The sequence below is a fragment of the Melospiza melodia genome, chromosome 2 (assembly GCF_035770615.1).
Source record: "Melospiza melodia melodia isolate bMelMel2 chromosome 2, bMelMel2.pri, whole genome shotgun sequence".
In the NCBI taxonomy this organism is placed as follows: Eukaryota; Metazoa; Chordata; class Aves; order Passeriformes; family Passerellidae; genus Melospiza; species Melospiza melodia.
This window is the reverse complement of record NC_086195.1, coordinates 123,255,267-123,282,451: the sequence shown is the minus strand read 5'-3', so window position 1 is coordinate 123,282,451 and position 27,185 is coordinate 123,255,267. Positions and strand designations below refer to the sequence as shown.

The 27,185-nt window shown below is 37.1% G+C and overlaps 1 long non-coding RNA gene across 2 annotated transcripts in view; it reads right to left on the bottom strand.

Moving 5' to 3' along the window:
• LOC134414768 (uncharacterized) overlaps positions 1-26,428 on the bottom strand; it is a 152,735-nt gene extending 126,307 nt beyond the window's left edge. Inside the window, exons 1-3 of one of the 2 annotated variants that reach the window (XR_010026827.1) lie at positions 26,272-26,428; positions 25,902-25,939; positions 18,083-18,317 (exon numbers count right to left, since the gene is read on the bottom strand). This is a non-coding gene — a long non-coding RNA (uncharacterized LOC134414768). Of the gene's footprint in view, positions 1-18,082; positions 18,318-25,901; positions 25,940-26,271 lie in introns of those variants that run through there. The other variant, XR_010026826.1, reaches the window with a different exon arrangement.
• Between the last annotated feature and the right edge of the window lie 757 nt (positions 26,429-27,185).

Here is a 27,185-nt window from a genome sequence, read left to right as displayed (position 1 = left end):
AAGCATTCTGGCTAAAGGCACATTTTTTCAAAATTAAAACATTATTTTTATGGAATTATTTTGTTCTATTATGTCCTTATTTATGTCCTACAATGTCTCTACTTCTCAGCTACAACAAGAAGGTTTATTATTTAAAAAACGAAACTAATGGGGATAATTTTGTCCAGCTGCATAATCCCCCAGCTGGGATATTGTGGAATGTCCCATGCTTTATTCATCAGTCCTAATATATTAGGAATGAGACTTCCAGTAATGACACTGATAAAGACTTAAACTTTTAGCTGTCTAAAATCAGTTGGAGGACATTTTTGAGAATGAAGAGATCTTGAGAGCCTTTTCTTGTATACTCATAATTTGAGGGAAATTTCTATCTTGATCCCTTTTCTGGAGAACTACCTCCCACATCACGGAACAAAACTTTTCTGTGGTGCCCCTGTTGCTGGAAAATGCTATGACAAATAGAAGACAGTAAAAACATAGGTAAAAAAAAAGACAGAGAAAACATTTTTAAATAGTTCCTAATTCTTATTTTTCTTAAGGAGAACAAAAAGAGCTAAAGAATCATGAGAGAGATATATTGAGATATTACAGTGCTCTTAACACAAGCAATATTCAGTAATTTCTTAGCCCTGGCTTGCAGTCAGTCATCCCAACCATCTGCTCAGAACTGAACTTTTTTTTCTTCTTCAGTGTAGTTGAACTGTATCAACAGAAACAATTTTTTCAGGGAGAGTAAATGTACCGCTACGAACAGTTTGATGAAAGACTGAATCTTTGTATTCCTGGAAAGTAAGTCTTCCTGTAACAAGCTAATGTTTGAACACGTCAAAGCAAGCCTTTTAGAACAGGAGACAAGAGCACTGGAATGATTCCTGCAAAGTGGTAACTGGCTAACTGGCCTAAAAACAAATGTTGTGTACGGCAATTTATGCTGTGAGTTACACTTTCCTCATACTTTAAAAGATCTTTACCATGACTCAGTACATTGGGTTTGACTCCCACTCTCATTTGTAAGAATTGGGTCTGAAATACAGACCCACTGTGCAAGCAAAGATTTTATTCCTATGGGCAATGTTATTGGCATAGGCAGCCATGAAATAATGGTCAGATCCATAGTAGGAGTGGCTCATAACGTAATGTCAGTCTGAGATGGGCTGTTTATTCATGGTTTTAATTTTAACTATGCTGTTAAATGCTATGCTGCAGAAGCTTTAATGTTTAAGCAGCTATATTGATCTAAAAGTACTGTTATTGATAAAAATTCTTTGCTTTCAGAACTGGGGAATAACACACTGCCAGAAAGCCTTTATTGCTGGCATAAGTTACAGCTGTGCTAGAGGGGATAGCTACACTAACCTAGTGTCACTATCTCGGCATGTGGCCTGTTCAAAGTCATTGTTTACGTGGACTTTCCACCATATGGAGTTATCAACATTTTCTTACAGAAATCTCAGCACTGCTTTGTACTTCCAGAGTGAGAATATAGCCAGACAGACTTTGTTTTCTCTTTTTCTCCTTTGAAAAGATATAAAAAAAGAGAAAGAAAAAGAGAAAAAAAAAGATTAAAAAAAAAGAAAAACAAAACAAAAAAAGAAAAAGAGTTCTCTCTTTCCCTAGTAATCCTCCTCCACTAGAAATGTATATATACATATACACATATATACAGAATGCTATAAATATTAACATGTTTAAGTACAGACATTTATAATTACATTGTTAATTCTCATATTTTGGGTATCCTACTCCTCACTCTAAAATGCCTTACTTAGACTGACTGTGCTGGCAATGTCTTTTCACCCTGAGAAGAGGAATAACTCCTTCTCTGAGAGGTGCCCTATGGGTGTCACTGGGGCTGGACCCTGCTCTGCACACAGCGAATGCCTGGGCGGAAAATGCTTCTTTAGATCCCGTGAGCCCAAACACACGGGGCATTCTTAGGTGGTATTAGTATGTAAGAAGGTGGTTAGGACCCTGCCAGGCATGTTTGGGCACGCTGCCCAAGGCCCTGGTGTGGGTTGCGTGCAGGCACAATGCGCTCTTGTCTGCTCCTGGGAATGCACTTTGAGCAAGCGAGTTAGACATACCTCTGGAAACCTGAGTAAGGCAAACTGTTCCGGTTCATGTTAGGAGGGGAAAGGAAATGAATGAAGAGTATAAATCTTCGTTAGCCTAGTGAGAGCAAAGAGCATTCTTTCATGCACAATAAAGAGTAAAGGAAGTAAAAGGTAAGTAAGAATAAAAAGAAGTTTTGCTGCTCCTCTGCAGCAAAAACACCATGAAAATCCCTAGAAAGACTCAGAGGTGTATAGATAAACAAAGGTACTTCAGACGTCTTTCTGAGTGTGTGCACAATAATAAAACAATGTATTCTGAGAAAAATATCAGTATACTTAACCTGAATTCTGCCCCCAAAACTGACAAATATTGTTCTGTTAAAGATCTAATTTGAAGAGTATTTCCTTGGTCCATTCTGGGCCTCTGAAGTCTTCCACATTTACTGCTGAAGGAAAAGAAGCCTTAAAAACTTAAGCTGCTTCTCCCCGAATCTGGGTTTCAAAAGAGTAATACTGTAGCGGTTCCAACACAAAACAGAATCCCAAGGCTTTCATGCCAGCAAGCCTAGAAGTAGCTCGTCCTGCAAAGTCAGAGGGTTGGAATTCAAAAGTGGCTGCATTCCCTCCCGCCTGCCTCCCAGATGGGTTTGGAATGCGGGCATATCCCAGTTCTGGAACATCACCTGTCTAGGTTTCTGAAACGAGGTTTCATTCCTGTTCACAGTAGATTGCTGAATATTTGATTTTATAGTCAAGGTGGATGAGATACCTCATCAAAATACACAAGTCCATGCAAATAAGAAAATTTGTTTTGACATGATTATATTCTAGCCTCTTTGCTGTTTTCATACATCATTGATTAGCTACGTACAATGAAATATTCCAAGGAAATAACACACCTATATATATATATATATATATATATATATATATGTATGGATATATATATGTGTGTATATATATATATATGCAATTCTTTAATCTCAACATACATAGTAGCAATAGTTGAGATTTTATGGAGATAAGCATCTGATGGGGCTTTGGTATTGCTGATGAAAGAATTCAGCTACTGGAACAAGTCTATCCTACAGATGATATAGCAAAATTACTCCAATGGCTACAGGCACATTGGTGGCACTAGGACAAAGATTCAGAGCAGGAAAAGCCACATACAAATATGTATGAAGATGGGAAGCATATGTGGCTGTATGGAAACTTAAAGCAGATGGTGGAACAACCTAAGAGTAGAAAGATCAAAGTTACAGATAAAACTAGTTAGATCAGAAAACTCCAGCAAAAGGAGTAGGAGTAATAATGGACAATATATTGAACAAGCAATAAAGACAATGCTGTCACAGAAAAGGCAAACGCTGCTCTAGGTTGTGTTAATTGGAGCATCATGTCTGATTCAAGGAAGACAGTTTTTCCACTCTGCTTGGTTCAGCTGAGCTTCATCCAGAGAGACGCATTCAGTTTGGACTACCACATTTTTCAAAGGATGCAGACAAATTAAAAGTACTTAAGAGAAAGACATTGAAAATTATAAAAGATTTTAAAAACAAGGCCCAGAAGGAAGCTTAAGAGGTTGTAATGCGTTCAGGCTAGAGAAGGGAAACCAAAAGGAAGACAAAATCGCTTTTGATAATTGCATAAAAGGGCATTATTAATTGGAAAGGGACCAATTGTTCTCATTAGCCAATGGGACAAAACAAAAAGCAATGGATTTCAGCTGCAACATAGATAATAGGGTTAAATATCAGGAAAATCCTTATGGCTGTAGGAAGAGTAAGGCCATGGAGAAAACCATCAAGAAGTTTTGCAGAATCAGTTTCATGGCAGCTTTAAGGCCAGACTTCCTGTTCATCTATCAGTAATATTTTAAGTTTAATGAAATCACTCTTGACATGATGCATTAGGAAAAAAGAAAAAAAGACTGGGCTGAATGACCTGCATGGGGTATGTTTGCTGGTAAATAGCACTGTGATTCTCTGACCCTGTGTGGTACAATGAGAGGCTTATTTGCTACTGTTATTTTTCCCCCCCATCTGTAATTCCTGTCTTCATCTGAAAGGGAAACTGCAGAGATGCATTTTCCAGGCTTTAATTAATACAGATATGCATCTAACTTATGCATTTAGCGAGGTGACTGCATTTCCCATCCTCAGAGCAGCCAGTGACTGAGGTGTCAGCTGGAAACAGATGTTTTCATACCTTCCAGACACAGGGTGACTCGTGGGTCTAAGTAGTGACTGGTTGCGCCTGACACCTTTCTGCAGCATGCTGCAGCCAAGGGCAAGGTTTGTCTTTAAAGCCCTTTCAAGCCTTCACCTCCATACTTTCCATTAACTTGTAAAAGCATAGTCTATACCCTAAGCATACACTTTCTTTTCATGGAGCATGGCAAATGCTAAAGAAAATTTCTTTCAGGAACACAAAGCCTCTAACCTACACTATCTGCTGGATCAACACCCTTTCTGTAGCTTTGGCAGTTAAAATATCAATATCTGCAAAATGAGGACTACTATCAAAATCCAGGATAAACGTCATTTATATTAATGACAAACTTTGTAAATTACTCTAAGCAATTCCCACGTATAAATGCAAATCAGACTAATATTCAAGCCAAAATTCAGAGGTACAAATATGCAATTAACAGAAAGGGAAAGGGGGTATGTTTTTCTTTTTGTTATCTACTGCAATAAAATACCAAGTGTCCTCAAACCACTGCTTAATGACATAGACTGGAAATGAAGTAGCTGAACGAACCCCCTATATGGACGTGTTCTGCCAACTACCATTCCAGTGCCAGCAATAAATTCCCAGACTAAACAGTTTAAATTTGGCATTCTCATTTGTGATGCTGTACTTTGCTACGCTCACAAGATTGATTCTCTGAACTCAAAGTATTCTAGCAAATGAATTATTAGAAATATGAAATTATTGGCTGACAAACATATGTCTACAATGAATTAATCTGATATTTGAACAAAACACTCTCTTATAAAGAGAAATTTGTGGTGGTTTGAACAATAATAGCTACAGTTAGGGTCAGTCAGGTTTCCACTCTAATTTGTACTTTCAGGAGACTAAATCATCCAAAGCTGACTGGAGTCTGACAACCAGCTTTCAGATGAGATGGTTATTTTAGTAACCAATTGAAATAATTTTTTTTGTATCAAATCTTTTTGATTTTCTTATTAAATTTTACCTGTTATAAAAAGGAAAAAGAAAATTTTACTCTTTTGTAGATAAAATGTTTTTTAATTAAAATGAATTTATCCAAAGGTTAGCTCAGAGTAGTTTAGGTATTCTAAGAAGAAAAATGGAAGAAGTATGAATGCTTAAAAATGAACTACAAAACAAAACAAACCAAATAGAAAAAGCTTCACAAGCATTTTGAAATGTGGACTTAATATGCATGTGCAGCAGCTGGATTGACACAATGGACCCTAACGGCTCCTTCAGGTTCCTTTCATACTGTGTTATTCACTCTGCAGTTAGACTACCAAAGAAAAAAATTTTGGGGAAAAGCCTATATTTTTGCAAACAGCTGCATTTAAACAATGACACAAGTGATGTTATCATATGGCTTCAACAATAGAAAAGTGCTCTTGTTTAATAGAAGTATTTAGTATCTGGATATAAGGTCGTCCATGGATAGCATGGGATGCAAGTCAGAGCACTCTCTGGTCCAGGATTATGAAACATTTAGATGACAGATTCCATAACCAAACATAATGTAGCCTTGCCCTTTATTTCCTCACCTGCCAGCTTCCAAAGATCATTCAACTTTAAAAAATGTTGCTTACATAACTAAGCTCATTTTCTGTTAGAAATAAAGAAAGATGTTTTGGATTTATTGATCAATTTTATCTGATTTATGAAAAACAGTTTTGTCCACTCTTTCCTACTACAAGTGATTGTACTGTACTGGGAACACTGAGCTAATGCCCTCGAGGAAGACCATGTGACTGCAATTATTTATGAATTAACATGTCACAGATTTGAAGCTCTGAGACAAACACATTTCCCAGCTGCACATTTGTGACTTCTGAGTTTGTAAATGAAACAGATGAAATAATGACTTGCTGTTCCTCTCTAATCCTCTCATATATTGGCTAGTTTTTTTGTTAGATATTTAAAGACAGGCACAAATTTTTACGTAGATATTTATCATTCACAGAGAATTTAAATTAAACATGTAATTACTTTATGAGCTATGATAATAAATAATTAATAAATACTGGATTTCTCTACAAGGGATGTTATCATTGTTTTTAATACATATTTTGCCTTTAGAGATATAGAAATAATTTCTGAAAGTTAAGGTTGCTTAAAGACAGCACAGTACAGGAGTAAAGCCCTGGAAAAAAAAGAAAGAATGAACTGCTTTATAAAGCACAGTTATATGTGCTTGGTCAATGCTTTAACTTAATTTGTGCTTTATGAACCAAACAATAATTTGGCTGATATTATTAGATACATACTTGTTTGGTTTGTCCTGAAAACTTAAAAGTCAAGCTGAAATCAAAATCATATGTCTTAATCGATAGCACAAACATAAAGGCAAGAAATAGCTGTAGAATACATATGGTTTTGCTGTCAAATATAAACAAGTGTAGCTGATACACATACATACATATATTTGTTAGCTGACTATGTAAATTGAGATGAAAGCCCATTTTCAAGCATGACCTGTGATAAACAAATGTATATAAATAAAGAATAACTCAAGATAACTCTAGAATAACATCAATTAAAACAATTACAACAACTTCTAGTCATCATGAAGTATTGTTTCAGTTCCATCTTAAAACAGGAAAAGCTCTCAATTGTTCTTAAATCAACTGGTAACTGATTCCACATTTGTGGAGCCTTGAAACAAAAAGCTTTTTATCCCTAGTTTGTATTCATTCTAGGGCATGGTAGTTCCACAGCATGAATAGAGTGTAATGTATAAGCTTCTCTAAGAGAAAGCAACAGGTTGAAATAATGGACACTGATAGACACAGTACTCTAATTGCTATTTTACATCCATATTTTAAAAGTGAGATTTTACATGAGAAGCAAAAGTCATATCTAGAGCTGTCACGATTGGCAAGTTGAATGCACAATTCAGATCTATGACATTTTACATAGCACTTGATAATATGTCAGGTATACGTGAGTAAGTACATAAAAAACCCCCAAAATATAAGTCAATATAATATATAAAAAAAGATTTGGAATCTCATGATCAGCATGAATTATTAACTAGAATATTAAAACTGTCTCTTCATGCTCCCTTGAAGACAGCAGGGTATAGAAGAACTTAAAACAGTTAAAAAGATGTACATATACAATGCATATACAATGTATTTACTTATCTCCCTTAAACATATAGATAAACCATAGCATTTTTTTTTCTGTCCTTCAAACCCATTTGTTTTCCAGGTATTGATTTCCATGTTTTCCCTAGGTAAGTCCCCAAGAGTTTGGAGAACTGCTAGGATTATGACATCAAAAGGGACAAAAGATTGGAAGATGGTTAATGATAGGAGGGTGGGATATTTGAATCATACTGTTTAATTTTTTTTTCTCATAAGCAATTACAGGACTTAAATTCTTGACAAATACATGAGAAAAAGAAAGTCAGCGCTTTGAGAAAGAGCTCTGAATACTGCCAGTTGTAAAGTTCCCTAAAAAGTCTTCATTAAAAGGGGGGAGGGTATCATGATTTGATAGTGCTAAAATTAAAAAGAAAAAACAAAGATATAAGTGAGAAAGCTCAGTGGCTGTTGTTTCTTTATAAATCACAATAAAGGACAGTAAAGGACACATTAAAGGACACATTAAAAAGAAGTACTTTTTATCCTTCTCTCATCTTTTATAAAGGTCACATTCAGGGGATTTCTGTGCTTCCACTGAACCCCCAAAAAAGAATACTCTGAGAATAGAAAAAAGAAGGGTGGCATGACTAGAAAGGCGAGATGTCTGTGTGAGAAAGACTTTTTGGAAAAGAGCCTGTCGCCCACAAAATACTGCAGCTTGAAGTACTCAAAGCTGCATCTGAGGCAAGCCATGGCTCCTGCAGACAGACAGACAGAAGGGGAGGCCAATCTCATACCCCAAATGGTCGGCACTGTTGGTACCCATCCCTGGGGCGGGCAGGATACTGCCTGCTCACCCTTTCACAAGCCTGTCTTGGCCAGGGCACTGTCACAATTTGTTATAACTCAACACCAGCCACTTCCCTTGTATCACCTGAGGCACAGCACAAAAATCATACTTTTCCAGAGAGAGCACTGCTGGGATGTGAGGAAGAATGTCTGTGTATGTGGATTTATGACCCTGGAGACTGCAAACCTGCTGGACCACAGCCTTGCAAATGGAGTAAGAGGACAGTAGGTCACACTGAATACTTTTGCAGAGATAGCTCACTTTCCAAGAACTCTGAGCCCTACCTCCCATGCTGCTGTCTGCGACAATGCCCTTTTATTCTGGTTTCTTACTATGGATGAGGATTTTGAAATCTAACGCCGTGCCTGTCCAAGAGGTGAACTATGCTATTTCTAATTTCTCAGCACCTGCAAAGGTAGAGAATGAACCTGTCCTGGAAGGGACAATTTGGTCAGTCCAGCTGCTTGCAGTAGCTAACACAGTCCCATTTTATCCTCATTGTTACACACTTGCACAAAAATCTTGCCTCTTCCTTTGTGAATGCAGAAAAGTTTCTACAGGGAAAACCAAAACACCAAGATCAAAAACTTGGACCCAAGGAAAGCAAAGACTGTATCCTGAATCTTGCCTTAAATATCAAGGAAATATTTATATGAGATCTGCATATCACTGGCAATCACTCTCTGATATTTAAATCTTGCACAAGGATTGACAAATATAGATAAAAGCTATATTATGTTTTGTTTTACTCCATTCTTTTGGAGTAAACAAATATGAAATATGCATGCGTTACATCATGCAGTGAACTAATAATTGCAGAAATAAAAACCATGGTCAGGTTTAGGTTTAGACACATCTTTATGAAAACATATTGCCACAATTAGATTCTGACTAGTGGGAACCTTTGATCAGACGGAGTCATTTTCTGAATCACTGTGGGGAGTGTAGAAAAAAAAGTCTGAGTTTAGAAAGGACAGACAGAAAAGTAGGAGGTTAATATTACAGCCTAATGGAAATAGAAGGTTGTCTGTGAGTGAAATAATGATATTCAGTCTGTAAATTTTGTAGATCCGTAACATCTAAGCTTTGCAAGGGAGAATAATGTCTGTTAATCTGGTTATATTATCCCTTAGTAGCTGGATAGCCTTTGCGTCCTAAAGTCCAAAAAAATCAAAATAAAAATAAATTAAATGAAAATAAAACAATCAGTTGGAGAAAAGCCACACAGTAGGGCAAAACTGGCAAAATATGGGTTGAATTTTGAGCTTAGCATACATAACCACAGTGATGTACCTTTAAACTTTGCACCTTCGTGAAGATCAACTTTTCTGAAATCAGGAGTCAAAAAATGGTTCAGCTCAGTTGCAGCACATCACCTAATGGTTGCTAGTTTCAGAAATCTATTTTGCTATAACACAACAACCATGTTATAACTCGCTGAAAATTAGGACAGCTCTGCAGAAAACTTGAGCTGCTGTGGTATTATAGCTTTATAACATGGCCAGTAAATAACTTATCTCCAGTGGGTCTTAGAATGGCAGCCAGAAATGTTTCTGGGCTTGCTATTTTAGTTCCTTTATTGTTCATGCAGTTCCTTCCCTGGCTCTATCCTAATATTGCTGATTGAAACCAAATGATCCTGATATTCTTTTTCTGAGTAACTCTAGTAAGTTTGAGCCCTCAATTAAACATGGTGAAGATTCATAATAGAAGGCAAAAAAGTGAGGATTCTCTGAAGTCTTAATTCCTTCTTTCTACTCACACAATAAGAAATAAGATTTTTTTTTTTTGTTACTGAAAAACTCTGTATCTGTTTTTTTAAACAATCTTCTTCTGATACAGCAATCACATTACAATAAATAGAATTTATTATAGAATGCACAACCAGGTAACTCTTATTTTCAGCAACATCTCTCTAACCTTGAAATTTCAGCAAACTTCTTTAGTTAAGATATTCTAAAGACAAATAATATGTATTTTTTAAGATTCACAGCAGGAAAGGTTATGTTTGAAAGCAAATGAAATTTTAAGAAAGTGCACCTGGGGACCTCTAGCCATGAAACTAAGCCAAGAAGAATAATCTGTGACTGCGATTCAAAGGAAGGTTAAGCACCTTTCTCAGAAGAAATCACGATTTTCTGTATAAAGTGCCAAGTTTCTGTGAAAGGAGACTGAGAGATATCTACTTCCAGAAGACAAAATTACATTAGTGACTAAACAGAAGTCAGAGAAAACTAGACCTAGAAACCCAAGCAGAGTGATAGCTAGAAACAGCTGTGAGAGAGCGTCTGAAACCCCACAGTTAATCTGAGAGTGGATAAGAGAGGTGTATTACTGGAAGATGTGGGAGGCAAGAGATGACTATAGGGTCTTGATGTCTTTGAGAAACGTGGGGTTTAGACAGGAAGAATCAGCCTGATGGAAGACAGCTGAGGTGGAAATAGGGTCCAAACTGGTCCCTTGGTGTTTCCTGAGTAGTCCCAGTTAGGCTGAGTGATCTGCAGCATAGAATAGGGTCCCAAGGATTTTAAGAGTTCTCCAAACTCATGGATCCTCCAGCTCTCTGCCTAATTTTAAGTGCTTGAAAGGCAAGTGAAGGTTAGGAGAATAAGAAGAGAAACAAAATTCCTAAGAGTAAATTAAATTCTGTTACTAGATAGGCTAACCTTCCTTCAAGGGAAATTAATATCTCTGTGGTTACAGATGAAGTTGTGAGAAACTAAGCATCAGCACAACTTTCATATGCATGGAAGATACGTCTTGGATTGTAAAGAAGACAAATTTTACCGGGACTGTAAGTTTCTAAGAAGAAAAAATTCATGATTCTAAATCTTAGAAGAAGGCGATGTTTCTGCAACTACTTTATGGAATGAGAGTGATGACACCTTGGTGAACCTAGGGAAAGATACTGGATGGAAAGACAATGAATTAGCAAGCCAAGTGGAGCAAAAGAGCCATGTTCCATGATTCTATCAGAGTAGAAATCAATCAGTCAGGAAGACAAGGAGGACTAGGATTTGGGGGACTCTGAGTAGCATCTTATCTTGCTATGATGCTGACAATCAAATAATGAGGACAGAGGGGCGGAAAAGAATTTGACAAAACAAAACCAAAAAACCCTGGTAAAGGGACTTACTCCTCTTGTTCATCCACTTTCAGGTAGAGGATTTTTGTTTAGTTTTGATGTTCTGTTTGTTTGTTTATTTACTGTTGTTTGGTTTTAGTTGTGGTTCTGTGGGGGGGAGGTTAGGGGCTTTTTTCTTCTTTTTATCTTTTTTTTTTTTTTTCTGTTGCTGGCTTGCTTCCATTCACATCATAGTGCATACAAAAAGGCCAAGCTTAAATAGATTATTTGACTGATATTTTTCAATTTCTCCGCCAACTAACTTGCTGTGAAAGATAATGGCCTACTTGAAAAACTGCTTTTTCAGGCCTCCGACAGGAGCTTCTGTGAAATTGAGAGAGGTCAAAAAAAGTCAGCTGCCATTTTCACTCCCATTTTTTATGGAAATGGGCAAGAGATTGGTGAAGACGTTGCAAAGGCTCTAAGGCAATCACTCTTTCAATTTGTCCAATATTAGTTTCAATAAGAACGGAGAAGAGAAACAATTGCCAGCAGCCCCTACTTGATTTGTTAAGACTCACTCTTGTCCACTTCAAATCACCTTTGACATTTACGAGCTCAACTTTGCAAACATCATTTGAGTATTATTATTTTATCTGATGCCTCTATTATGCCAGTGGCTAGAATACCATCATGCATAGGTATCAAGAGCACCACTGCTTCTTATGTCTCCACTTCGTGCAAAACAAGGAAGCTTTTGCTGTTGTATACACACCAAACACCTCTACTTACTAATGCATCCTATAGGAGTTTGTTAAAATTTACATGTATATATCTGAAGTTAGTTTGGAAAAAAGGGAGATGTAATTTGGCAGACGCTCACACTAACTACTATACTGATAGCTAACTAGCTTTTCCCTGCACCTACATTCTCTTATGCAGAAAACACTTTTTAGAACCCATAGGGCCTCCCAAGAAAGTAAATGCTAATGGAGATAACACTATTAAAATAAATATAGGTTTGTAATCTTTGCAGCATGCCACAGGTTGCATACCCACAGTTCTGCAGAGTCACAGGAACAAGAAGTAGGATAAAACCGTGCCAAACAAGATAACAATGATATTGACAAATATTCATAGGACACAAATTCTTAGTGTGATTCACTCAGTACGAGCAGAGTGCACACAATTTAGGTGTTGGAAGAAAACATCTATCTGGGTTAGAGAGTTTGAGATAGTCTCCAAAAACAGAAAAAAATATTATCACTGTGGGAAGGGGCATGTTCAGTAACTCGTGCAGACTCTTACAGAAAAGATGCCCCTTTGCCTGGAGACAAAATTGTACAAATGTGTTCTGCCTATGGTCTCCTGTAAGGCTGAAATTATGGGACTGCAAGAGAAAAGGGAAATTAATTGGGGCACAAACGATAGAAAAGTGGAATGGGAATTCTGTGGACAACTTTTAGAGACCAGAATGTGAATCTGAAAACATACACTATATTTGCAAACAATTCTGTGTCAGGATACAAAGAGAACCAGAAAGGCTTTTGTCATGTGGGACACCAGGCAGGCTATGACTTATGGAATCCCAAATAAAATTTAGAAAGAAGAAATAAATGCAAGGAAAGAAAGTTATTATTTGCCTGAGAGTTTGCATATATCTGTGGGAGAATAATATTTTTGGGAATCCTCCCAGGTGAGGGAAAGCTTGCTGATAACAGAGTTAAGCTGGACTGAGCAAAATTTCTGTAGTATCCTGTTTATAGCACCTTTTTAAAGTTGCTTGCCTCATAAGTACCTAACAATTACCTTCAGGCATTCTGGGAACACACTCTTGGAATCTTTTTAACATAGGTTCTTACCTGTGTGTTTGAAGAAATATTTAAAAGTTTATTAAAATACTGCAATGTAAAGAGTAAATAAATATGAAATTTGTAGAGCTCATAGTAAAAAAGAAATGAAATCTTTCCCCCTCTTTTTTGACTTGGGTACAGACTAACACACGTTCTAAAGACCAAACCATCAAATATCCTCTCTATGGAAGCTGTCTCTCATTGGTTGCAAGTAAGCTACAAAATTTCTATTGACTGCACTGTGGAAGGATCAATGCCACTGACACCTTGATATTTGCTCCCACTTTCCATTTACTTTTCACTTGTGACTTTAAAATATAAGTGACAATGAAGCATTGTCTCTATGGTATATAAATGGGAACTTATTTCCTGCATTTACTCTGGTTTTCCTAAGGGAAAGGGGATTTACAGTTAATAACAAATCCCGTTCCACATTTGGATTATTCCTGTGTACAGTAAAAACTCCTTGAATTTCAAATAATGCCAATTTCCATCTCAGCTGGAGAGGCTGTGGGGACCCTGGTGTGTGCTTTTTATCTCAGGACTGTAAGTGCTGTGGTAGAGGACTTGGCCACAAATAATCCCACATGTCACCAAGGCTAGTGATAAGCAAAGGCTCACGGAGAGACCCTTGCCCCTAATCTTCACAGACCTGTCACCCTGCACTAGGACAGTCTCCACCGCAGGTGAGTCCCACTGATCAGCACAGGGCACAGCAGCTCCTGCTGTCCTGCTCTTTGCTCCCTGGGCTGCTCTGTGTTCAAATAGCATGGAAATGTTCACTATCCTTGATTGCTATCAGTAATGGATGGGCATATGGAAATTGATCTAACTGATTGCCAGCTCTGCCTCTAACACTGTTTTATCCGTTGGCAGTAACTTGCAGAAGGAGTCCAGCAGACAATACTAAACCTACACCCCAACATTACATAAGTAAAATCTTCATAGAAGGGAAGAGACAAATAAACAGAAGCACAGCCTTCATTTTTTTTAGGAATACATTTCTTACAAAAGTTTTTTGTTTTTTAATAAAGGAAAATGAATGAGAGGATCATACTGAAACTGGAGCAAACAATGGTTGTTAAATCTATGAAAAACTCAGCAGCAGAGTTTTTTAGTTTGTCTACGTCTATATTCCCTCATTTAATTGTTTTGCCAGGCTTCTTTCTGGGACACCCATTATTACACTATACTAATATACATTTAATCCTAGTACAACTAATTATATTTTCCCTTTAACCAGTATCTTACTCTCTGCCAACAGAATTAAACTAAATGAAATATATCAATATTGAGGACAGAAATGATCTCAGTTGCTTTGCCTACAAAATAATTATAACCACTAAAGATCACTCATGTAACGTTCCAGTGGTAATGTCTAGAGAAAGGGAACAGCACAGTAGTGATATTCAAACAAGAACCCAGCACCCCCTCAACCCTGGAACCACTAATAACTTCAACCGGAACAATTGGCAGAGGGGAAATGAATCATTCCCTTTGACAAGAACAAAACCGTATTAAAATGTAATAGTTTATTAAACAACTGACTTCAGAAGTTAAATTACTGAATTGTATCTCCATGGGTTTTAAGAAGCACTGTCTGATCACAATAATGGGTTGCCTACAAACTTTTATCTTAGCCATCGCCTCCAGAGTTGATGCATTTAATTATTTAAACATTGTATTAATGAAACATGTTATACTGGTAAGAAAACTACTTTTATCACAGCATATGAAAGAAAAAAAATATGTGGTTTACACTGCACAACTGCATTTGTACCCCCATTGCAAACAGCAAAAAGCATCCTCTCCTTGATCCTCTCTTTCCAGCTGCTACGCAGAACTAATTTAATGGCTGCCATTGTTCTTGATTCTGACTTGATTAAAAAAAAATAGAAACCATTTAAAACATTTTGATGCACCTGTTGTGCTGCATTATGACCCACTGTGATTTCAATTTATGTCACATGAGAACATGCCACTAAAGCACCAGATTGCACCATGTGCAAAAACTCTAGCAGTGCTGGAAATTGATGTCACTGCACATTTTACAATGCATATCTGTTCACATAATGCACCAAACACATAAATTAAGATTAAAAAGAAAAGGAAAAAGAAATTAGTCATGGCACGAACGAGGTTAGACAGAAACATTCTTATTTGTACATGTCCTTTTGAAGCTGGAAACCTCTGCTGCAGAACAAAGACCTCTCTCTTTGGAGCTGTTCAAAACCTAGTGGCACTAGCAGATTACCAACTTTTTTTGGTGGATCTGCCACAAGAGGGAAGTAAAACAGAAGTGGGTTCCAGGTGTTTGCTGACATCAAAATGATACTGTAAACTAATAAAACTTGGAAAAAATCCATGTTCTGAATCTGGTAGGACCTAAAGATGGATGCTTCTGCTTATCTCTGCTCAGTGTTGAAGCCTCTCCCTCAGGTTCTTTAGTGGTCCTATCTTCTCCAGCTGCCATACTGTCTTTCTCCTTGACTAACTGTCCCAAGAGGGATAAAAGAATTTGGCAAAGTGCTCTGAAGCACATGAAAGACCAAAACTTAGGTACTTAAATGAAAAATGCAGAAATGAACAAAATATTAATCATATGAGCTTACAGTTAAGCACCTTTGAGAGCCCTTGAGAAGAGAGACTTGGCTTGAAAATCTGCACTATGAACACACTCATTGAATAATCATGTTTTGTGGAAGAAGAATTCCAATGCACTGCAGAATCCTGTGCAGAAGAATCCAGCAATGCTTTTTCTTTTCACAAGGCACAAGAAGAAATATACCTTTGCAAAGCACATTTTTAAGACCTGCAACCTCTTCATTGCAAAAATGGCAACAATAATATTTCTCTTCCTTACATTTGTATTGCAAATGTTAATAATTACAAAATCCTGCAAGAACTGCTTGGAGAGCATTTAAAATGCTAAAAATGTTAAAAATCCATTAATTTACTGCCTAAACAGTGTCTCAAAAATCCAACTGCTACTAGGTAGCAACACTTTACAGCCAGAAGAGCAGATGCATTGTCAATTAAACCAAATAAAAGACCTTTTTCTCAGGGAAGAAAGAACATAATCATGATCTGAGTTCTTCTTGTAAACCAGTGACATTTCCAGAGATGTGCTGTCTATTTTTGACTACTGTCCTTAAAAACAGATGTGAACTATTTGGAGACCAGACATCAGAAGAGAATGAGAATGACCAGAAAGCAACACCTCTGAATGTAGAGTGAGAGCATTATAGTTATTCTATCTAAAAGTAAAGAAAAATGGGAAAGAAATGATAGCAGCAGAGAAATATGTAAGAGAAAGTGAATTATCTGTATGACAAGCCCAATGTGGATAGGACAAGAAATACTAGCTTTGAGTCATAGCAAGAGGGATTTGGGTTAAACATTAGGAAAAAAAAAATTGTAATTGTAAGGAAAGTTAAGCACTAGGGAAGAACACTCACCTCACCTGAGGAGACTGTGGGATCTCCACTGCTGGGTGATTTCAAGGACAACTCATTGAGATATCTTAGATATATTTCGGACACATCCAAGGTCCTGCTATTTACAGGGACTAACTGATGAAGAGAGTCCTGTTTCCTAAGTTGTGCTGTATAATATATAAAGGTAATGAGAAATGGTTTGTTTGTGTGAGAGCTAGAGACCAGCCACTAATGAAAAGCCATTAATGAAAAGCAAGTGTAATGGACCTTCCAAAAATATGCACCCTCATTTCAGTGCGGGGAGGTGATATCCTATTGCTGAGGGAATCCTGCTTCACCAGCAGGAAAAGGACCAGGAAATTAATTCTCCCTGGAAATTTCCTTCTGTGAAGTAGCCAAGCCCGCTGGATGACTTTCCCAGGATTGTTCTCCTTCTACTTACAAGCATCTGCTAGGAAGTAGCTCTGTGTAGACTGAATGGATGGAATGCTGGTGAATTTGTGCTCCAGGAGGACAGGAAGGAACCTGAAATCTCAGAGGAGGTGTTCTGTGCTATGACAGATCAGTTATTGAGAGTTTGCACTGAGTTCTTCTCTCTGGCTTTAAAGACAAACAGTGCTTTGAATTCTTCTGCAGACTGAAGCAGAGGTTATGGGGATGGAAAACGGCCAAGAGAAAGGAATTTTGCAGGGAAAGCATGCCTTATGGGAGACTTGTACTCAGTCAAGATTTCCACTTATCTTTAATGCCCTGCACCTGCCACATGGCACGGCTCATGTGTTATAGTTTCTCTCTTTCTATGAATAAACCTGGGCTAGAGGAAGAGCTTCAACTAAGATTTACCTGTTCCTTGCAGGAAAATTGTGGTTTGCCTGGGAGATCAAAGAAGTCAGGCTACCATAGCTGTGAGGGTATGTGGTGTAAGTCTGGTGTAAGAAGTTTGGATCTATAGATCATGGTGCTATACAGGTAGCCTGTGCCTAGTGAGTGGCTGTTTCCCCAGGATTTCTGCATGGTAGCTCATTGCTCTATCTTTATGAATTGTGAAAGGCTCAAAATACTGAGCAAATTATTAGTGCCCATCAGTTTTCCTTAGAACAGGAAAACATATCAGACGTTTTGCCAGGCTATGGATTCAAATTTTTTAAATGCATAATGGCTTTTCACAGAACATGACTACCTAAGGCAGCTTTGTGCACTATGGAGAGAAAACCTAGGTGAAAAAAGTAGGTTAGGATCAATGAAAACCAACATGTATAAATGTATCTAGAGCTGAGATACTGGTGAGGACCAGCAGAGGATTAGAAGAAAATGAGCTTTTTGATGAAAGTAGTGTGAGGGATATCCTGTTGTCTCAGCTGCAGGTAGAAAACAACCAGGGAGTCAGGGGAAACTGTGAAGATATTGGAGGAAATCTGCATCTCTACTCAAGGAAATTAGGTAAGATTGTCCTGTTCTAGGGTTGCAAACAAAATTGACATACTTTCCAGAATCTTGAGTCAGGAAGGTGCATTTATTACAATAATAATTTCAGGAACCACTCCATGATAAGAGCATCTTGGTTTCTAATGTGCTTCTGGAAACTCTGAGAGTAAAGTGAGATGAGCTCCACTCCATCCACATGAAGTAATGAATGTTGGTTTCATGAGCCTCATGCTGTAACCACACCTGTACTTCTTCTTCTTAGCAGAACCACACAAGGACTTGTCTCTTTTCTCTTGCTTCTTTAATTGCGCCCTTCTTAGATAACCTGAAGCAAAGATGAGAAGGATTCACAGATGGAAGCAGAAGGGTGAGGAGAAGATCTCTCTTTTGGCCAGAAAATGCACAAATGAGAAGTAGTGGATTTCAGAGAGGTGTTTGTGAGTCTCTGATTCAAGTGCATTCTCAAATACTCATGTTCCTGTAGATCAGCAGCTTTTGAGGACTGGCCAAAATAAGTGCAATATAACCTTTGATGCAAACCTGGTAGAAAGATTGCACAAAATTCTGTCCCCTAATCATATGAGAAGCTGGAGTGAAAAGTTTCCCTTCACTAGATTTCTTTTATTTTAACACACATAATCAAGGCTTTTTGTCTCTGCTTTGTTTTGGGACCCTTCTCATGACTGTTTCTCTCATTTCCTCCTATTCTCCTAGTTCACTTCCTCCTTCACTGAAGCAAAAACCAGTCCATTTTAAACAACTTACAACTCCTGCTTTTCCCACTAGAAAGCTGCACACTGCATTCATCATGGGCTGTGGCCGCACATTTGGGGGCAGAGTTTACTTGAATGCCTTTTAACATAATGGGTAGGGAGAGTGGGGTTTTGGAAGACTAGCATCCTGTTTGTCAGTGTACCACAATGCTGTGAGTTGTGACTGCAAGAGAACTAGGAGTCACCCAGCAATGAGAATCTGAGGCCAGATTATTGACAGTTGCCTCTAGAGCATTTTTCTCTTTGTGTTTCAGGGAGTAAATAGCACTTTGGGTATCCGCTGACGGCCAGTCCTTCATTCGGGAGAGCGGAGGTGTGATATTACACTTCTGCTTTATCCAACTTGTCCTCCAAGTGGTAAATATGTGTGTGGGGGTATGCACATATGTAAAGAAAACTTAAAATAATATATGAAGGAATTACAAAATCCGAGATGCCATAATCTTACTTACTAAAAAAAAAAAGAAAAAAAAGAAAACAAAACCAAAAACCTACTCCTACATATGAGCAGATAAACAGTACTGCTCTTCAAAATACTCCTGGAATAAAGAAAAGCCTGCTGATCTAAGAAACTTACACTGCCATGAAGCAGTGAATTTGAGGACTTCAACCAGATCAGCTACTCATATATTCTCTGGTTTTGCCAACATATTATGATATGAGAAAACACCTGTAAATCATGATGTAAGAATGTACCCTGGGATATAGTCCATTCCAAAAACTTTCAAGAGCCAATATATCAAACATATAGCATACAACATGTCTGAGTGTTAGGAAATGAAGTGTAATTTTCCCTCTGCTCTTAAAAGTGAGGGAGTATTCATCCTCCTCCTGCCCTACCTTTGTCCTGTCCCCTTCAGATCTCCTATGTCTCAGAGGTTCCCACAATTCTCTCTGACTTCAGTTATCTTTAATCAACCAATTCCAGCAACACTTTTTAATCCAAAACCAAAAGAGATCAGCCAAATTAGAATGGTGTTAAAGTCAGTGAAATTAGATGGACTTCATGGTTTAAAACACAGGTGTGGTTTGTGCTAAAAAGCAATTTATGTCCATGTAGATCAACCATCTTGAAAAAATCCCTTTTTCAAGATGGTTGATCTACATTTACTGCCTGGGCTTATATTTTTCCTCATTGCAATTAATTGACAGGGGCAGCTAAAGAGTATAGTATTCATGCTGTAAAAGGAGAATTTGACAATGTATAGTATTTAGCAGCATTAGGGTGAGGTAGGGATATTGCCCTGGGAAACACTATTTCTTACTGAAGACTAACTGTTGCCCTTGAAACTGGAAGGTAAATTGATGCACTGATCTCACAGCATTCCAATATCAGATACAGATACATCTTAAAATATCACCATAATATCATTCTTCCTGTACTTTCTAAGGAGACTTGTCCCCTGAATTGTCTATAAACTGCCCTCTAACCCTTTAATATAAATATTCTCCCCAAATTCTGAAAGGTATTATGTAGAGAAAAGTACTTATTAAAATAACATGGCAGGCCTGGCTAGAACTGAGAAAACCAAGAAATTCACAGCTGAGATTGAAACTCCATCTTTGAGACACCCCGTTGTGCTTTGTTGCATTTTAATAAGTGTTCATATGACCCTCTGCCAGTTAATTATGGGGATCTTTAGAATTTTGTTCTGGCCCCCTTGCTCTTCACTACTGATGTGCTTCTTTCACTTATATTTTTAGGGACCTTAAGGTGAGTTATCATTGTTAACCTGCTAACACCCAGATATATTTTGTCATTTTAGCTGATCCTAATAAAACAGCTTTTAGTCTTCTTGTCTTACATCCCTGAAGTGCAAATTTGGACCTTAACAGAATGTCTCAATAAAAAAAAGAGAGAGAAGAAACACAAAAACTCAGATCCCTTCTCTCCCCACAAGCCCACTAAAAATAGCTCCAGCTTTTCAGTTCTATTGGATGATAATCTGTTTATAATTTACAGTATGGCCAAAAGAATTGAGATGATGTTAGATCCTGTTTAGCCATATCCTATAGATGAGGTATTGGGTTATATTTCTTGTTTTGTTTTGTTTTGATGGCTGGTTTATTTTGGATTTCCCACTTGAAAAAAGGAGAGATTGTAAGAACACTGTAAATATTCCTGTGGCTTTTCCTGTCTTGTTCCCATTTCAAGGTGCAAAAATCACCTTTTATCACCTACACAGAAGTAAGAACACTACACATACCTAGGCAAATTTTTATTTGGGGTCAGAGAAGGAAAAAAAAACCAACCAACCAACCAACCCACCAACAAAACCTATGGAAGAAAATGTTTCTTGGTACCTCCTGTAGCTGCCCTCTGCATCAAGATTTTGTGGGTTACTTCTGAAAGAAACATATATTGGAAAAGGAATTAATTTCCTCTGAAATGTAGTCTATCACCCATGAGGAAATATTGCTCTGCTTGATAAAGTAAAGGAACCTCAGGAGGGGACAGAAGTAAAACTAGACATCATTAATGAACAACTAAAATTCTGATTATTTGGAGGTTCCTAGATAAAATGAGGACAGAGACAGTCTTTTGAAACACTGTAGACAAACATTGATATTGTTATACAAGTTTGAAACAATAGTCTGAATCTTCTGAGATTTGTCCATCACTAGAAAAATTTAATGAATGCTCTTTCAGTAGTGGAATTTTCCCATTGAATGCAAATAATCTCAAAAGTTTATTTTCAGAATGTTTCATGCTTGTTTTTGTCAGACAGCTGGTAGATGGAAAGGGTTTCAAAAATAAAGAAAATTATATACAATGAATTACCAATTGCAGTAGACACTAGGAGATTAAATGTATTTTTATTGTGAGGACATAATGCTGCTATAACCTAACCTTCTCCACCCCCATCGGGTAAAGAACACTTAATGAAGGAGAAGATGCTTCTATTAATCTGTAATCCATTTCTGGTCTATATAACATCCATTAGACATTCACCAGTAATTTCTTCCATCTAACCCTTATTTTGGAGACAAAAATATTCTTTCAGCCTTTAATAAAAAAAGGCTGATAAATAGTTGACTAATACACATTTTCTATTTTATTTTTAATATAATCAGTAACATTTTGACACATTTATATTCCCAGTTACATGGGAGGCCATTATGCGTTTTTGTTCAGAAAATCTTTCAAGATATGCATTGCCAGGACTTCTGTTCTTGGAATATCTGTCAAAATGTACTTCTTAGAAGCAGTTTACCTAGGTGTAGCTTTTTTCTGAGAAGGTCATCCCAGTAGTGGAAATCCCAGTGGTGTGTATAGGTTACAAATAACATGATTTTCTGGTTCATTTTTTCCTACAGTTTCCAAACTTCTTTCTCCCCCCACTCAGGAAATATTAAATTTCTCAGTAGCTCCTGGGCTAAGTTTTCATTCTGCCTCTACTCCTAGACAAAGTTAATGCCAGCTTGTTGTCTCTGTTTTTTTAGCTTTGGTCCAAAGCTTATTTTCAGTTTACACTCAGACATTTGATCAGCTACTTAGATTTTTTATTAAATTTTTATTTAAAACAATAATTATAGGAAGAATACCTTCTTATAGTAGAGAATACATCCTTAAAGCTAAGAAAGCCTCTGCTTTACTTTTTTGTGAGCAAGAAATGCAACTTTCTGTAAGCCTGAAACATTATCAAATGAAGGGCTAAGCAATGGCATTAATTTTTTTTAACATTCTTTTACTTCAGTGAACTTCATCAGTAAGCCTATGATTAACTTTTCTCTAAAAAAAAATAAATCTAACTTTGAGTTTTGCTTTTCTTGTATCTAAGGAGATTGAGTAAAAATATCCCAGAGTAAAGCAATTCTGCTCCTTAACCCTGTAGGACTGTGAACACAATGGATTCCTATGCTCATACTGGCTGACAGGATATTACTGCTTTCCTTTGATATATAATTTTATAGTATGTGCTGCTAGTCAATTGCCCTTTGATATGCAATTTTATAGTATCTTCTCCTGGTTTTTTAGACCTTTTTTATTGGTGTTGGTCAAATCAGGTGCATAAAGCAAGAACATCAGTACGAGGAGTTTGAGTTCAATGAGAAAGAGTTGTCCATTAATTCTGCTGATATGTTCCAAGTCCAGTGCTATCACAGAATTCTGCCACCTTTTTCCCCAAGTTTGTTAGTTTTGGCTTGGCCAAAGGGCTACTACCAAAACTTTAGGCCCTGATCTTGCAGTCAGATTTTCATGTGTGGGATCACATTGACCTCAGCAAGTTTTTAAGCAGATGCTAACATCAGACAACCGTGAATTTGTCCCAGGAGAATTTCCTGAGACAATCAGATGTGAATTTCTGAGAAATTCAGATAGGCTGGAGATCAGCAAATGCACAGGTCATGCAGGATTTTGTCACAGTAACAATACTCGCTTGTGTGGCATTGATGGGGCCCAGGAACTTTGGTGACAGGGTCCTCCATCCCTCTCTCTCTGATTCTCTGGATTTGTACAAAGATATTTACACATGTATACATATATATATATATACACACACAGAGATATATATGTAGCATCATGGGGCCAATTTACATACATATATTTGTATTATAACAAGTAAACACTGGGGTCTTCAGTGTGATTTTCAAATTTCTTATTTGTTATATATTCTCTGTTTGATATGATCTGTTTTCTCCAAAGGCATCTGGTCATGCATATGTCTTATCTCAGTCATGTCACCTCATTCAGGTAAAGCAAAAAAAGTGAGAGAAAAATGAAAGAACTTAGAATTCCTAAGTCCTTTGCATTAAAAAATGATACACCGAGGTAAATATATTACATGCCCAAGTACTTGATGTTTTAATTGGTTTGGTTTATTAGTTTTGGTTTGTTGGGGGTTTTTGGGTTTTCTTTTTGCCTTTTTTTTTTTGTTCTTTTTTTCCATTTATAGTGAATTATAGTTAGATTATATAAGAAAGAGCTCTATGAAGTCCACTAACAGCAACCTTATATGTCTGTCAAAGAATGAAGTCTTTGTTTCTGGACTTTGAGCTGATATTTTTACAGTTTTCTTTCTGTGGAAGTGATAAATGCAAAACTAGCTTCCAAAACCCACTCACCTCTTTTACTTATCCAGATATAGCTCTAATAAACCAATCTAAAAAAGACATTCCGATTTCCAAAGAGTACCAGAATAAAGTTTGCATTAATTCCTGGTTAAATACAACAGTTAGATAATTAATAAAAAAGCTATCCAGAGCAGTAATCACATTCTGGAGTTAAGATTATTTTACTTTACCATAATGAATATCACTCATTTAAAAAGTAGTACATCCTCACAAATAAATACATAATACTTCTGTTAATTTCCTTGAGTATTTAACATTAAAATGTCATATGTTTGCAACTCATGCACGTGTAAGCATTTATTTAATCTATTTTTAATTTTAATTCAGCTATACTCTGTGGAACAAAAATCTTGCCAGGACTGTGAGTTCTGACAAAAATAAACAGGGATATTCTGTAATAAAATACTGATTTTAGCTTCTCTTAAAACTTGAATTTATTTGTTAAAATTAAATTATTAGTTGGAAATTCTGATTAAATGCAGAAGTGGAAACTTGGAAAACTTCCCAATCATACCTGAGGGGTGAAGCAGGAGGATTAGAGATACTGAATGAAACCCCACAGAACTGATAATTTTCCCCTCACTGTATCCTTTTAAAAGCTGTAGCTCCTGTTTCTTGTGAATTTAGCTGCTTTGTAGTTTCTCTATAGCCCCAAATTTTTTAAAGAAAATGTGACATCACTACAGATAGCTTCTTAAAGTTTTTCTGAAACTCCATGTGACTTTATAAATATCTCTGAATAACAAAACATGCTGGGCTGGATCCTGTCAGGTACAGGAAAAACTGTTGTGGTATATCAAGGTGAATGTCTGTAGTTGAAACTCAAATTTGGCATACCGTCCCTTACATGGAGGCCAATGAGTCATCTTATTTTTACCTCTTTTCCCCCAAACTTTGGTTGGATCTGCTTTCATTCCCCAACTCACATATGTATTTATTTATTTACTTGTTTATTTGTTTATTGATTTTTAATTTTTTAATTAACCAAGCTAGGAAGAAAGAGAATTCTCAAGTCACAAAACTCTGCCATGCAAGGATATGTGTGGTTTTGCCAAAGGGCTGCATCCCAGGTCGTTTTGGAGATTCAGAAACTGATGAAAGAGGTGGAGTTGAAGTAATGTATAAAAGCTGGGAACAAAACTTGCTAAGCTGTGCAGAGAGTGTTGTATTTGACCATCTACATTCCATAAGACTTTGCTGAATAACTTGCTGTTACTAATATCACCCAGTATAAAGTCATGTTGCAACACAAAAATCATAATTGTGTGTTTGTAAATCACCATGAATATATAAATTTGCACTATGTCAGTACTCTATAAAATATGCTAGTTTTTAATTTTTTTTTTGTTAAGAATTGAATTTTTCTTTGGAGTTATAATTCTAGTCTACCTTACTAAGAAAACAGGACATTATCCATATTAAAATAAACTGTAAGCAAAACTAAAATCTGCCCTTAGTTGGAGGTAAATTTTATGCTAATTTTATTTCACATTAAAAACATCCCCCCCCCCCAAAAAAAAAAACCCCAAACAAACAAAACAACCACAGACAGGGGATAGTACAGCTTTATCAGAGAAATACACTTTCGAGGAGTAAGTTTATATCATAAGGAGTCTTTCAGAGGTCCTGGTGCCCTGTCTGAAAGATGGTCCAGAGGCTAAAACAGAGGTCATTCCCCAATGCCAGCACCACCTCTGTATGATGGGGTGGCAGCAGCAAGGAAAGTGCTGTATGTTCTCTCTTACAGTAATGCAAACTGGCTGTAAGAGAAATACTAATATTTAGATAAAGAGATATTTACAGATATTCCCCATGCCAAACGCTGCAGCTGTAACTGCAAGGCATGTGAGGATGGCAAAGCAGCGAGACCCCTTCCTTAGAGTGTCTTTATTTTTTTCCTATTAACTGTAATGTGTGGCTGCTTTTCTGCCTAAACATCTCTAAAGGGCTATGAAAACTGAAGTCCTTCAAAGCTGTTAAATGTTTCCTCGGATTCACAATAAAATTCTGCATTACAGATCTCCTAGTAAAATCTCTGAAGCATTGCAAGCGGTACTTACATAATTTTCTGTTTAGTCAGTATTTGTGTATTCAACACCTAGAAAATAAGGAAAGTGAATGTGGATAGGGAAGGGAAAAAACAAAGGCGAAGGGGGAAGGGGGCGGGAGGGAAGGGATGGGGGGGGAACAGACAAACCCTACCCTGAAACAGCCATGCAGCTATTAAACATATGCCAAAGTAAACAATAGTGTGAGGGTCTGCCATAGCTTTGCCCTGCAGGTAGACGGCAGGCGGCACAGAAGGAAAGCAAATGGCAAGGAAAAGAGAAAGACGGTACAGGATGTGGATGAGATGCCGAGCCCTGAGAGCATGAACGGCCTGATTGTGATCCTCAAGTCACACCATCAGCCATGCAAAACAGGACATACCTTTCTGGCTTGCTGGTTCTGTCGGCTGAAACAAAGCAGTCCCATTCTCAGCGGGAGGCCAAATCAAAATGAAATTTTATTTAGTCTGCACTGTCCCCAGATTGGGTTTCAGAATGACTGCTTTAGGAGATAGCATGGATGTGGCTGATGCATGCTTTGCATATGAAACTGCAATAGAGGAGGAAAAAAAAAAAAATCTACATAATCAAAAAAATCTGTGCCGTGTGGATTGCAAAAACCCCTGGACGTCAGTGAAGCAGCTACAAAGGATGTTTTAAAAAATGACCTTCCTGAAAAAAAAAAAATGCAGATTTGTGCTTTGCAATACTATTTTCAATAAATACCTAATAGATCACTTTGCATGTAATTATTCAGAAGCTGCCCTGAGAGACTGAAATACCAAATAATTTTTCTGGGGTTTTTTTTGTTTTAATTGTGGAATAGAATTACAGTTTGGAAACAAATGCAGAGAAAATGTATATCTCAAGAGGATTTCTGTGTCTTGCAGTGGCTGGAAGTGATTGCACCTCAAAATCCTCCTCAATTTAATTTTTAAGTCCCTAATTTCCTAGAGTACCTAAAGAAAGGCCTACTGCAGTAAAGAACATCTGCTTTTTGTACCACTGATCTAATGCATTCCACCTTGCACTTTTAAAAAAGGATCCATTCTTTGATTAGACACACTTAATTTTACAGACTATTAATAAATAAAAAAGATCATCAACTGATCACACAGTATTTTCATTAGAAGTTAGAAATAACTTACAAAGGCAAGGAATAGTCTGCAGAAAATGCAGGGCATACACCGTGTAATGCCTTTGTTGTCAGTTATGCTGCAAATGAGATTTTCAAATAGGATTTGCAGAGGCAGGGCAGTGATCAGCACAGTGCAACATCCAGGAAAAGGAAGTTGA